Source organism: Lactuca serriola, chromosome 5 (assembly GCF_051521515.1).
Source record: "Lactuca serriola cultivar US96UC23 chromosome 5, Lser_US96UC23_V15, whole genome shotgun sequence".
NCBI classification, from domain to species: Eukaryota; Viridiplantae; Streptophyta; class Magnoliopsida; order Asterales; family Asteraceae; genus Lactuca; species Lactuca serriola.
Window position 1 is genome coordinate 311,531,906 of NC_136412.1, and position 12,452 is coordinate 311,544,357.

Here is a 12,452-nt window from a genome sequence, read left to right on the forward strand (position 1 = left end):
ATAGTAGTCTTTAATGAACTCACTATATGAGTTAGGAAGTTATTGAAGAGCCAGGTCAACAGCCAACTTCCTTGAGATATTGACACCCAACATTCCCAACTTGTCAATATGTAACTTCATCTCCAAGATGTGAGCACATATAAACTTTCCATCTTCATGTTTTCTTGCCAACAGGGCTTGAGTAGCCTTGAACTTTTCAAGTCTTCGAACATGTGGGTCAGGGAGAATTATTGGAGGAGGTTGAGGAAGAGAAGCATGATTTCCATTTCCATGATCCAATCGTGGAAAATCATCTTCATGTGGAAAGCTTTTTCCAAAGGATTTAGGAAGATCATAGTTGCTAGATTTTGACATCTACAAAACGGGAGGAATTCAAGTTAGTTGATTTAATCCTTAGTATAACACCCAAATGAAATATTAAGGCTAGGACCTAACACAAGATTCTACAAGTCGGAAGAGGGATGCCGTAATCCGACTGCAAAATATTTGAAGGTAGGTAAATAACGATTTACCAACTTCCACCATGAAAAACAAAAATAAAAATTAGGTTTTAAATGAATTGAAACTCCTAGATCTTTTGAGATTCATTGAACTTTTCAATGGCATGTTCAATCTCGATTATGCCCTTTAGGTTTGTGACTGGGATATCGAGGATCAGAAACAATGTATGAATAACCATGCAAATTTGCTTGGTACTCCCGAAGATGCATATCACCTAATCAATGTGCCGGTTAACCACACACGCTCCATTGATCTATGATGATCTACGAGCTACCCATAGCCATCGTTCATTGGTCCCATATTAGTGTACTGGTTAACCACATACGCTCCACTAACGACCAACAAGGTGCAATGTGCAATTTCATGGATTAGTACCAAATTCACATTTTTCCTAAAGTAACTAAGATTTGGGAGTTTATAAAAGTGTTTAGTTGCTTCGTACTTCATTATACTTATAATGGAAGGTTATGTTCTATCCTACCCATTCGGCTAACGACCCTCCACTAGTCAAGAGTGTGGTGGGTTAGAGTGGATACCCAATGGCTGCCATTTTACATGTAACTTCTTTAAACACCCGTTATTGACCAGCTTCATGAATAAGGCCTACTAACGGTAAGAATGACATTTACTTATACATATATAATATTAAACTTTTAATTATATATAGTATAGGGGTGTATTTTATACTTTTAAAATACTAGGTGGTTTAATCTATTAACAAATTATATTTTTAATTTGATTAAGCTTTAAACCATGTTATTATGGATTTATTAATTCTCTCTTTTAATTAAACTGTTAATTAATTTAATAAAATCCATAAGGGTGTAATTTGAACTATTCAAAATACTAGGGTTCTAGAATTTAATATTTCAAAATTAATAATTTATAATTAAATTTTAAATTCCAAAACTTTAGAAAAAATTTTGAAACCTTTCAAAATATTAGGGTTTAATTATTTAAATTTCAAAAACTAAAACTTTTAAGTTCAAATTTAAACTATAAAACCTAAAGGGTGTAATTTGAAACTTTTCAAATTTACTAGGTCAAATATTTGAATCATAATAATCCTATATAATCCATATTTAACCAAATCCACCAATTTTGATAAGGATATCCATACCAAACTGAAAAAAACCGCATTTTATCAAGAAAAACTAGTTTTGGTAGTTATCCTCATCAAAATCTGGCCAAAAAATCAAAAATCCTGCCACCAGAGCCCTGGAATTGTCGAGTACACTATGGAACTCGTCGAGTCAACTCATCGAGTCCATACATGGACTCAGCGAGTCAGCCAGTTAGACTGCAAAAAAATTTCAATTTTCTAATCTTTGGTAGTTCACTTTTGCATCTATTCAATAGACAAACGACCTAGGCTCTGATACCACTATTTAGTTTTGAGCATAACATCATTCCTATAGTGTACATGCAACCCTAATTGCTTTGATCTAGGTTTTACTAACTTGAACATACAACATTGAATACCAAATCAAATAACCCTATGACTAGCATACATATTTCGAAATTGACATATGATTAGGGTTAGAAACTTTATCTCTCTTGTTATGTAGCAATAACAAGTTTAATCCTTCTTGATCTTGACTTTTGAAAGCCTAGTGGCTCACGTGTTGCACCTCTAATGGAGTCACAAACACTCAATGCAAGAAGATAACTTAGGAGAGAAGAAGAATTCGGCTAGGGCTTCCTAGAAACTCATAGGGACGAATTCCACTAGGGTTTTCAGGTGGAAACCGTAATACCTAACTTAGGCAACAAGTAGCCCATGAACTCCTTCCTTAGAGCCCATGGACAAAATCTTATGGGCTTCCCCATAAATTTCGTCCACTCCACACTATGGAGTTCATCAACCCATTTATGAAACTATCAATGATTTGCATAACAGTCCCCCAATTATTTAATTAGTCTCTTTTGATCACCAAATTAATTTCTGATCAATAATAATTAAATAATATGATTTCCAAATAATATATTAATCTTGTAATATATTAATAAAACCATTTTGAGTATTAATTTATTATTCATATAATAAATTATACTTTCTCTCCTCTTGTCTTCCTATCAAGTTGCATGAGTGAAGGAAACCCAAAAAGACCATGCTCATAATCAAATCAAGTACATACCAAAAATAGTTATGGGCTTAGACACCTAATCCAACTACATGTTCTTGTTGCGATTTGACTTGATTAATTCCTTCCAGTATTCTGTCAGGACATAGTTGTGTTTCTTGCAGAATTCAACTCGTCGATTTGCATCAGTAAGTTGAGCCACACTTATCATATTATGCTTCAAATCAGCTACATATGTCGCGTTTGAAATGGAGAACTTGCCATTTCACTACTAGAAAACTGCCCTTTAATGACACGCAAACAATGACACGTAGTGATTTACGATACGTATTTTTTTGTATGTCCTAAAAATAATGTCCATTTAAAAAAAATGAAGGATAGAGGACACGCATTTTTGCATGCCCTAAAATTATTGTCCAATAAAAAAAATTAAAAACACGGAGGGCACGTATGTTAAAATGAGTGTTGTGTAGAGACGTCGCTTTATATTTTATTTAATTAAACACGTGTTTAGCTTGGGGGAAGGAAATGAAAATCCCAAAATTTGAAAGGCTGCCATTTTATTTCCTTCTTTCTTCCTCTCTGATCAATACCCAACAAAACCCTAATATCATCACCATTTCTCTTTTATCGCACAACAAGAATCTACGATGTCGTTCATGAAGTTCTCAAAGCGTTCAAAGGATCAAGAATCGAGATCATTATCGGTCTTGGAAACGAATTCCTGAGAGATATAAGCAGTGGCCAACATCGAGCTATGGATTGGGTGAAAAACAACGTCGAACCCTTTGTCCCCGGGACCCGTATTCGTGGAACTGTAGTCGGAAATGAGGTTCTAGGCAGTGGCGATCAGGAACTCTGGGAGGTCCTGCTACTTTCGGTGAAAAACAGCCACACCGCTCTCAACCTCCTCCACCTAGCCGATGATGTTGAGGTTTCAAGCCCACATTCCTCTGGTGCGTTCGCTAGTTCGTTCCCTCCGTCAGCCGGCGTGTTTAAGGAAACCCTAGTTCCCTATATGAAACCTTTTCCTCAAATTTTTCTCCCAAATCAAGTCCTATTTCTACATAAACGCGTATCCAGTCCCATTTCTACATAAATGCGTATCCATTTCTCACATACATCAGTGATCCTGAACACATTGATAACAATTATGCAATCTTCAAAAATAACACAGGAATAGAAGACGCGAAAACGAAATTACATTATGATAACATATTCGAAGCACAAATCGATGCCACATACATTGCTTTGGAAAAAGCTGGATTTTAGATGATGGAGGTTATAGTATCGGAATCCGGATGGGCATCAAAAGGTGATGCGAATGAAGCCGGAGCTATGCTGAGTAATGCGAGAACGTATAATCTCAACTTATGTAAAAGACTACTGAAGAAGAAAGGTACACCTTACAGACCAAATTCAGAAAGAGACTCGCCTTTCTCTCCATCTGCAATTTCTGAAATCCCTAATCACCTAATCGTATTTGATTAATTTGTCATATCTTATTGATTGTAATTGTTAATGGACACTCTAATTACTCTCGTCAACAAACTACATAAAGCATGCACAGCCCTAGGTGACTTCGGTGAAGAATCTGTGACATCCCCAAAATCATGGCCAGAAAAGACCGGTTTGTTTATGCTTTGTTTAAAAATCAGAGTTACATTTTAAATGAAAGTGTTGCGGAATTTGTCCCAAAACAAAAATATGATAAAGATTTATCAAAAGCATTTCCATAGAAATGTATTTCATTAAAAGACTCGGGATGTCATGTTCGTACAGATCAAAAGCATAAACAGTACAATATAAGCCTTACTACATTATTTCATATCTACAGGCCTATATCCGTAATCCCTCGTCCAAAACATCACACCTATGCTCATGCGCCACTACCTGTAATACATAAAACTGAGTGGGTCAGGCTTGGGAGCCTGGTGAGCATATAGGGTTTTCAACCCACAATAAATATCATATTTAATTTTCACCAACCAACAATAACCCAATTACCCATTCCCGTTATTCTCACTTTAATGTCCCTAATTCAACTAACATAAGGGACCTAGTCTAAGAATATTTCATCGGGGCGACAACACATGATTCGGGGGTACCTCAGCAATATAAGTCAAATAAGGCAACCATGAGGGGGATGGAGTACAGCGAATGAACACCCAAGTTCATTAACACCTACAGGTGGCGAACCTGCTAATGTTTCCACAAGACTATCTAGAAAAGTATGTGGTCGTCATCTAAACTCCGCTAGATGACTAAATCAAACAACAACGATGCCTCTCATCTGTTTATTACACACCAACTATCTACCCATGTTCTACCCAACATATTAGTAGATAAAAATATACATTTGTATACATAGTTTAAAAACCTGTATAGCATGCTTTAATCAACACATATATCACATAACAGATGAGGCACACACACACATAACACATATCTCATAGAGAAATAATCAGATCTATAAGATAGAAGAGAGTGAATACACATTCACACATAACACAACCAAATATATACACATAGCACGTATTTTATATAAAATACTTCACATTATTGTATTTGGAAGAAAATAACTACACACTCACTTGATCAGAAGATGATCCGACAACACTACGGCTTATAGAAGTAGTATTCCTTAGCAGATCTGGAAGATCTCCTCGAAAATCGAACTTCTCGCGGGCAGAGCTTCGACTCGGGAACCGCACTTCTCGGGATCTTCGGGGTCTCGGGACTTGCCTCGGGGCTAGAGTATGATACCGGGGCTTCGGGGTATTTCTGGCACGCAAAACGATGCAAAAAACTAGAGAGAAGAGAAGAAATGAACAAGAATTTTGGCTGCCTTCGGATCCCCTTATATAGAGGCTGGAGCCTCGGAGTACGCGGGGCGTACTGCAGTACGCAGCGCGTACTGCTTCCGAAATCGTCACTGCATGCGTCATCCGAATTGTCGACACTATGCTGAGTACGCGGTAGCGTACCCTCGTACGCGGGGCGTACTCCGGATCACACCGGTGACTCGTCTTCGGATAAGGCTTCCGATTTTGATTTAAATTTAATTACAAAATGATTAATAAACTTCGTAAATTCATAACTTCTTCATACGAACTCCGTTTTCGACGTTCTTTATATCCATGGAAAGGTGAGACCACGCTCTACGACTTTCGTTTAGACTCCGTCGGCTAATTTTGACTTTATTTTTATTAATTATTTTTAATAGGCCGCGACAGAAACTTTCGTTATAAATTCATAACTTTCGTTATTAATTATTTTGACGCTTATTTTTATTTTTAATTAATCAAACCACATAATTAAGCAATTAAGCACAAAACACATAATACTCAAATAATACAATCTTATTATTTCAAAACGGGTTACAAAGGTTAACCTAGACTATTACATTGCTAAAAGTGGCAAGCCCGGAAACACAGGTGTTACAATTCTCTCCACCTTAGAATGATTCCGTCCCCGGAATCACACATCAACAAACAAATGCGGATAGCGACTCAACATGTCACTCTCCGTCTCCCAGGTGAGATTCGGCCCATTCGTGTGTTTCCATCGGACAAGCACTAACCCAACCATTTTGCGTCGCAACTTCTTAGTCTTTCGGTCAACAATTGCCTCTGGTTCTTCAATCAACCTTTTTTTCTCATCAATTCTCAATTCAGAAATTGGAATTATATCGGGAACTTCTCCCGTGAACTTCCTCAAATAACACACATGAAAAGTGTTGTGAATTCCATTCAGTTCTTCGGGTAATTCGAGCTTGTAAGCTTGGTTCCCAATCCTCTGAAGGACTTTAAACGGTCCAATAAACCTTGGACTCAACTTTCCCCTTTTTCCAAATCTTATAAGTCCCTTCCACGGCGAGACTTTAAGCAAAACCGAATCTCCAATTTCAAAAGTCATCGGTCTTCGCTTCTTGTCAGCATAGCTCTTTTGACGATCTTGAGCTGCTAACATTCTTTCCCTAATTATTTTCAACTTTTCAGCAGTTTGATGAACCATCTCCGGTCCCATAAACTGCTTTTCCCCAGCCTCAAGCCAACAAGACGGCGTACGACACTTCTGTCCATACAAAGCTTGATAAGGTGCCATCTTAATGCTCGAGTGGAAACTATTATTATAGGAAAATTCTACCAAAGGTAAATGTTCATCCCAATTACCTAGGAATTCCAAGGTACATGCTCTCAGCATATCTTCAAGTGTTTGTATTGTTCTTTCACTCTGACCATCAGTCTGCGGATGGTAAGCTGTGCTTAAACATAACTTGGTACCCATTTCCTCTTGTAGACTTTTCCAAAACCTTGAGGTGAAACGGCTATCACGATCCGATACAATCGTTAATGGAACACCGTGAAGTCTCACAATTTCCTTTACGTAAGAATTCGCATGCTTTTCCATAGACCATTTCTCCCTGGCTGCTATGAAATGCGCACTCTTAGTGAATCGATCAACGACCACCCAAATCATGTCGTGACCATTCTTTGTTCTGGGCAGTTTAGTGACAAAATCCATAGCAATGTCTTCCCACTTACCCATAGGCACAGGCAATGGTTCTAAACTCCCGTAAGGTTTCTGATGTTCTGTCTTGACTCTCGCACAAGTCACACACTCGGCCACATACTTTGCAACATCAAGCTTCATCGTCGGCCACCAGTAGTAGGGTTTCAGGTCCCTATACATTTTAGTGCTACCTGGATGAATTGAGTACATGGTTTTGTGAGCTTCTTCCATCAGAAGGTCCCTAATTCCTCCTGACTTAGGTACCCAAATACGATCTTGGAATACCTTCAGTCCATGACCGTTAGTACCAAACACCAACGTTTTACCCAAACGTTCCTCCTTTCGGTCATTTTTCTCAGAAGCTTCCTCTTGATCTTTCTTTATACTTTCCACAATAGTCGAGACAACTTCAATTCTCAACGCTCTTGGCCTCTTCCTTTCAAGATTGACTTTCCGACTGAGAGCATCAGCAACAACATTAGCTTTACCGGGGTGGTAAAGTATCTCGCAGTCGTAGTCTTTAAGTAATTCTATCCAGCGTCGTTGCCTCATATTCAATTCTTTCTGATTAAAGAGGTATTGGAGACTCTTATGATCAGTGAAAAGTTTGCACTTCGTGCCATAGAGGTAATGCCTCCATATTTTTAGAGCGAAAACTACCGCTGCCAACTCCAAATCATGAGTCGGGTAATTCTTTTCATGCTCTTTCAGCTGTCGAGACGCATATGCTATCACCTTTTCTCTTTGGGTCAAAACACAACCCAATCCAACACCAGACGCATCGCTATAAACAGCGAAGTCTTCAACTCCATCGGGTAGAGAAAGTATCGGTGCCTCGCATAGCTTCTTCTTTAGCTTCTCGAATGCTTCTTTATGCTTATCACTCCAAGCATAAGCAGCTCCTTTGTGGGTCAAAGCTGTTAATGGAGTAGCAATCGAAGAAAAACCTTGGATAAACCTTCGGTAATATCCGGCTAATCCTAAAAAGCTTCGAATCTCCGTGGGACTTTTCGGTTGTTCCCACTTCGTCACAGCTTCGATCTTCGCTGGATCAACCATTATCCCTTCTTGGTTGACCACGTGACCCAAGAATTGGACCTCACGAATCCAAAAATCACATTTGGAGAACTTTGCATAAAGCTTTTCCTCCTTCAAAACTTCTAACACTTCTCGCAAGTGTCTGCCATGCTCCTCCTGGCTTTTCGAGTAAATCAGAATGTCGTCTATAAACACTATCACAGATTTATCAAGGAAAGGATTACAAACCCTATTCATCAAATCCATGAACGCTGCCGGAGCATTGGTTAGTCCAAACGACATAACCAAGAACTCGTAGTGTCCATATCTAGTTCTGAATGCAGTCTCTCGATATCTTGCTCTCTTACCTTCAGTTGATGATATCCTGACCTAAGATCGATCTTCGAGAAATAGCTCGAACCTTGCAATTGATCAAACAGGTCATCAATCCTCGGCAACGGATATCTATTCTTTATTGTTGCCTTGTTCAGCTCTCTATAATCGATGCACATTCTCATACTTCCATCTTTCTTCTTCACAAATAACACCGGAGCTCCCCAGGGCGATGAACTAGGTCTAATGAAACCTTTGTCCAATAACTCCTGAAGTTGCATCATCAGCTCCTTCATCTCCGTCGGTGCTAATCGATAAGGTGCTTTTGCTATTGGCGTGGTTCCTGGTAACAAGTCTATTCTGAACTCCACTTGTCTACCAGGTGGTAATCCAGGAAGATCCTCGGGGAACACTTCCGAAAAATCACACACCACTGGAATGCTCTGCATCACCTTCTTTTCCTTCTTAGCATCAATCACAAATGCTAAATATGATGTACATCCCTTGGTCAAACACTTTCTGGCTTTCATTAGAGAAATGATCCCAGAATTCACTCGTCGTTTGTCCCCATACACCATAAACGAATCTTTTCCAGGCGGGTTTACTTTAACTATCTTCTTCTTGCACAAAATTTCGGCATCATTGGCGCTAAGCCAATCCATTCCCAAGACGATGTCAAAACCATTAAGTTCGATAGGCAATAATTCCTCGTGAAACTTATTCCCATTCAGATCAATTAAGATGTTTTTCATACGATGACTAACAGGTACAAACTTGCCACTAGCTACTTCGACTAATAAAGCATCATCTAGTCTATCAATAGGCAAAGCTAGCTTTCTACCAAACTCATGCGAAATAAAGGAGTAGTTGGCTCCAGAATCAAACAATATATGAGCAGGTAATTTGTTTACGAGAAAGGTACCTGAAGCGACATCAGCTTCATCCTTCGCAGCTTCCAGTGTCATCTGGAATGCTCTCGCCTTTGGCTTTGGTGGAATGTTGGGCCTAGCTGCCTCCTTCTTCTTCGGACAGTCTTTCAAAATATGCCCCTCTTCATTACACCCAAAACACATCCTTTTGTTGTTCGGACATTCATTGGCAAAATGTCCAACCTTTCCACACTTGTAGCAGGTCACATCCTCGCTACATTTCCCAAAGTGCTTTTTCTTACACTTATCACACCACTTTGCTTCGCCTCCTTTTCCTCCAAACTTTTTCGAATCAGATTTCGAAAATTTGCTCTTCTTACTGGAACCAGATGTTCCTTCAAACTTCCTTTTCTCACCAACCTCAACCTTGACGGTGGTTCTCCCCTTGATCATGTTCTCCACAGACTTGGCAGCCCATATAGCTGCCTCTAGAGTAAGTGCCTGACGTACTGGCACCTCGTACTCCCATGGAAGTCCCTTCACATACCGATCCACCTTTGTCAGCTCGTCTGGAACGATACGCAAGGCAAACTCCATCTTATCGGTGAAGTTATTGGTGTACTCATCAACTGACATGCTACCTTTCGTCAATGTCAAAAACTTATTCTCCAACTCCAACAGATTTTGAGCCGAACAAAACTTGCGCTTGAACTGCACCAAGAATTCTGCCCATGTCAATTGCAGTGGCTCATTAGGGCTTAAGGTCTTCCCTAGAGTGTTCCACCAACGAACGGCTCCACCTCGGAATTGACGCACGGCATAGATAGTTTGCAACTTACCTCTGCAGCCACACGTCATGAAGGCTAGCTCCATTTCGGAGATCCAATCCATAACCCCAATCAGATCCTCCTTTCCATTGAAGGTCGATGGTTTGCAAGTCAAAAAGTCCTTGTACTTGCATCCCATTCCATCATTCCTTCCTTCATGGTTATCTTGCCTAACTATCGGTGGGTTGGCTGGACCAACAGACCCACTGAAGTTTCCACTGTCCGAGTGCCCTTCATTTAATTCAGGCTCTTCCACACGAATCGACAGCTCTTCACGATTTTGTTGAAGCAACTGTCTAGTTTCATCCATCTGACGATCCAACATCGTCTGAATCATCAATTGCACACCAGCCATGGTTATTGGCTCAGGTGCTGCTGCTACGACAGGTATTGGCTCAATCACTGGTGGTTGATTCCTGTTTTCGTCAGCATTTCCAACTCCACTTCTTGTTCTCACCATTTTGATCTACACCGAATAAGGTGAAATTAGATCCTCAATCATGATAGATATTCAAATCATCCTTATCACTCCGAAAGGTTTACATGCTAGTTCTAATATCGTAGACGTACGCTTAGAATCCTACACACATAAGGTTTCTAGATCCGGTCGGCAACAGACCATAGATCCGAACAAATAATATCATATATGGCAACATATAACATTTAGCACATAAAGCATTTTAGGCAACTTTCCTAAAATAAACTAGTGCTCGTGTCTAAAACATAACAAACACGCATCTCAAAACTTCACTTAGCATTCTAAGTTTAAGTCTAGAAATCCAACAAATTCCTAGTTCGCTTAAACTAATGCTCTGATACCAACTGTGACATCCCCAAAATCACGGCCAGAAAAGACCGGTTTGTTTATGCTTTGTTTAAAAATCAGAGTTACATTTTAAATGAAAGTGTTGCGGAATTTGTCCCAAAACAAAAATATGATAAAGATTTATCAAAAGCATTTCCATAGAAATGTATTTCATTAAAAGACTCGGGATGTCATGTTCGTACAGATCAAAAGCATAAACAGTACAATATAAGCCTTACTACATTATTTCATATCTACAGGCCTATATCCGTAATCCCTCGTCCAAAACATCACACCTATGCTCATGCGCCACTACCTGTAATACATAAAACTGAGTGGGTCAGGCTTGGGAGCCTGGTGAGCATATAGGGTTTTCAACCCACAATAAATATCATATTTAATTTTCACCAACCAACAATAACCCAATTACCCATTCCCGTTATTCTCACTTTAATGTCCCTAATTCAACTAACATAAGGGACCTAGTATAAGAATATTTCATCGGGGCGACAACACATGCTTCGGGGGTACCTCAGCAATATAAGTCAAATAAGGCAACCATGAGGGGGATGGAGTACAGCGAAAGAACACCCAAGTTCATTAACACCTACAGGTGGCGAACCTGCTAATGTTTCCACAAGACTATCTAGAAAAGTATGTGGTCGTCATCTAAACTCCGCTAGATGACTAAATCAAACAACAACGATGCCTCTCATCTGTTTATTACACACCAACTATCTACCCATGTTCTACCCAACATATTAGTAGATAAAAATATACATTTGTATACATAGTTTAAAAACCTGTATAACATGCTTTAATCAACACATATATCACATAACAGATGAGGCACACACACACATAACACATATCTCATAGAGAAATAATCAGATCTATAAGATAGAAGAGAGTGAATACACATTCACACATAACACAACCAAATATATACACATAGCACGTATTTTATATAAAATACTTCATATTATTGTATTTGGAAGAAAATAACTACACACTCACTTGATCAGAAGATGATCCGACAACACTACGGCTTATAGAAGTAGTATTCCTTAGCAGATCTGGAAGATCTCCTCGAAAATCGAACTTCTCGCGGGCAGAGCTTCGACTCGGGAATCGCACTTCTCGGGATCTTCGGGGTCTCGGGACTTGCCTCGGGGATAGAGTATGATACCGGGGCTTCGGGGTATTTCTGGCACGCAAAACGATGCAAAAGACTAGAGAGAAGAGAAGAAATGAACAAGAATTTTGGCTGCCTTCGGATCCCCTTATATAGAGGCTGGAGCCTCGGAGTACGCGGGGCGTACTGCAGTACGCAGCGCGTACTGCTTCCCAATTCGTCACTGCATGCGTCATCCGAAATGTCGACACTATGCTGAGTACGCGGTAGCGTACCCTCGTACGCGGGGCGTACTCCGGATCACACCGGTGACTCGTCTTCGGATAAGGCTTCCGATTTTGATTTAAATTTAATTACAAAATGATT

The 12,452-nt window shown here is 39.5% G+C and overlaps 1 pseudogene; it reads left to right on the forward strand.

Annotated features, from left to right (window-relative positions):
* Window positions 1-3,177: 3,177 nt before the first annotated feature.
* LOC145051813 (glucan endo-1,3-beta-glucosidase 14 pseudogene) lies at window positions 3,178-4,174 on the forward strand (annotated as a pseudogene).
* Window positions 4,175-12,452: the final 8,278 nt, after the last annotated feature.